Here is a 2,878-nt window from a genome sequence, read left to right as displayed (position 1 = left end):
AAAAATAAGATTGTTAAAATTTTCGATTAATCGGTTCTAAGAGGCGAAGCAATACGCCGCCAGGACTTAGAAATATTTCGGAGCGCAAGTAAAGTTCGATTTTTAGGCTAAATGGAGCGTAAATGTACATTTATATCATCACAGACGTTGGTTTAATAGCGTTTAAAGATGGACCACGCGTACAGAAAGTAAAAATAAGATTGTTAAAATTTTCGATTAATCGGTTCTAAGAGGCGAAGCAATACGCTGCCAGGACTTAGAAATATTTCGGAGCGCAAGTAAAGTTCGATTTTTTGGCTAAATGGAGCGTAAATGTACATTTATATCATCACAGACGTTGGTTTAGTAGCGTTTAACGATGGACCAGGCGTACAGAAAGTAAAAATAAGATTGTTAAAATTTTCGATTAATCGGTTCTAAGAGGCGAAGCAATACGCTGCCAGGACTTAGAAATATTTCGGAGCGCAAGTAAAGTTCGATTTTTAGGCTAAATGGAGCGTAAATGTACATTTATATCATCACAGACGTTGGTTTAATAGCGTTTAAAGATGGACCAGGCGTACAGAAAGTAAAAATAAGATTGTTAAAATTTTCGATTAATCGGTTCTAAGAGGCGAAGCAATACGCCGCCAGGACTTAGAAATATTTCGGAGCGCAAGTAAAGTTCGATTTTTAGGCTAAATGGAGCGTAAATGTACATTTATATCATCACAGACGTTGGTTTAATAGCGTTTAAAGATGGACCAGGCGTACAGAAAGTAAAAATAAGATTGTTAAAATTTTCGATTAATCGGTTCTAAGAGGCGAAGCAATACGCTGCCAGGACTTAGAAATATTTCGGAGCGCAAGTAAAGTTCGATTTTTTGGCTAAATGGAGCGTAAATGTACATTTATATCATCACAGACGTTGGTTTAATAGCGTTTAAAGATGGACCAGGCGTACAGAAAGTAAAAATAAGATTGTTAAAATTTTCGATTAATCGGTTCTAAGAGGCGAAGCAATACGCTGCCAGGACTTAGAAATATTTCGGAGCGCAAGTAAAGTTCGATTTTTAGGCTAAATGGAGCGTAAATGTACATTTATATCATCACAGACGTTGGTTTAATAGCGTTTAAAGATGGACCAGGCGTACAGAAAGTAAAAATAAGATTGTTAAAATTTTCGATTAATCGGTTCTAAGAGGCGAAGCAATACGCCGCCAGGACTTAGAAATATTTCGGAGCGCAAGTAAAGTTCGATTTTTAGGCTAAATGGAGCGTAAATGTACATTTATATCATCACAGACGTTGGTTTAATAGCGTTTAAAGATGGACCAGGCGTACAGAAAGTAAAAATAAGATTGTTAAAATTTTCGATTAATCGGTTCTAAGAGGCGAAGCAATACGCCGCCAGGACTTAGAAATATTTCGGAGCGCAAGTAAAGTTCGATTTTTAGGCTAAATGGAGCGTAAATGTACATTTATATCATCACAGACGTTGGTTTAATAGCGTTTAAAGATGGACCAGGCGTACAGAAAGTAAAAATAAGATTGTTAAAATTTTCGATTAATCGGTTCTAAGAGGCGAAGCAATACGCCGCCAGGACTTAGAAATATTTCGGAGCGCAAGTAAAGTTCGATTTTTAGGCTAAATGGAGCGTAAATGTACATTTATATCATCACAGACGTTGGTTTAATAGCGTTTAAAGATGGACCAGGCGTACAGAAAGTAAAAATAAGATTGTTAAAATTTTCGATTAATCGGTTCTAAGAGGCGAAGCAATACGCCGCCAGGACTTAGAAATATTTCGGAGCGCAAGTAAAGTTCGATTTTTAGGCTAAATGGAGCGTAAATGTACATTTATATCATCACAGACGTTGGTTTAATAGCGTTTAAAGATGGACCAGGCGTACAGAAAGTAAAAATAAGATTGTTAAAATTTTCGATTAATCGGTTCTAAGAGGCGAAGCAATACGCCGCCAGGACTTAGAAATATTTCGGAGCGCAAGTAAAGTTCGATTTTTAGGCTAAATGGAGCGTAAATGTACATTTATATCATCACAGACGTTGGTTTAATAGCGTTTAACGATGGACCAGGCGTACAGAAAGTAAAAATAAGATTGTTAAAATTTTCGATTAATCGGTTCTAAGAGGCGAAGCAATACGCCGCCAGGACTTAGAAATATTTCGGAGCGCAAGTAAAGTTCGATTTTTAGGCTAAATGGAGCGTAAATGTACATTTATATCATCACAGACGTTGGTTTAATAGCGTTTAAAGATGGACCAGGCGTACAGAAAGTAAAAATAAGATTGTTAAAATTTTCGATTAATCGGTTCTAAGAGGCGAAGCAATACGCCGCCAGGACTTAGAAATATTTCGGAGCGCAAGTAAAGTTCGATTTTTAGGCTAAATGGAGCGTAAATGTACATTTATATCATCACAGACGTTGGTTTAATAGCGTTTAAAGATGGACCAGGCGTACAGAAAGTAAAAATAAGATTGTTAAAATTTTCGATTAATCGGTTCTAAGAGGCGAAGCAATACGCCGCCAGGACTTAGAAATATTTCGGAGCGCAAGTAAAGTTCGATTTTTAGGCTAAATGGAGCGTAAATGTACATTTATATCATCACAGACGTTGGTTTAATAGCGTTTAACGATGGACCAGGCGTACAGAAAGTAAAAATAAGATTGTTAAAATTTTCGATTAATCGGTTCTAAGAGGCGAAGCAATACGCCGCCAGGACTTAGAAATATTTCGGAGCGCAAGTAAAGTTCGATTTTTAGGCTAAATGGAGCGTAAATGTACATTTATATCATCACAGACGTTGGTTTAATAGCGTTTAAAGATGGACCAGGCGTACAGAAAGTAAAAATAAGATTGTTAAAATTTTCGATT

This window comes from Osmia bicornis, unplaced genomic scaffold (genome assembly GCF_907164935.1).
Source record: "Osmia bicornis bicornis unplaced genomic scaffold, iOsmBic2.1, whole genome shotgun sequence".
Classification (NCBI taxonomy): Eukaryota; Metazoa; Arthropoda; class Insecta; order Hymenoptera; family Megachilidae; genus Osmia; species Osmia bicornis.
This window is presented reverse-complemented; position numbering follows the sequence as displayed.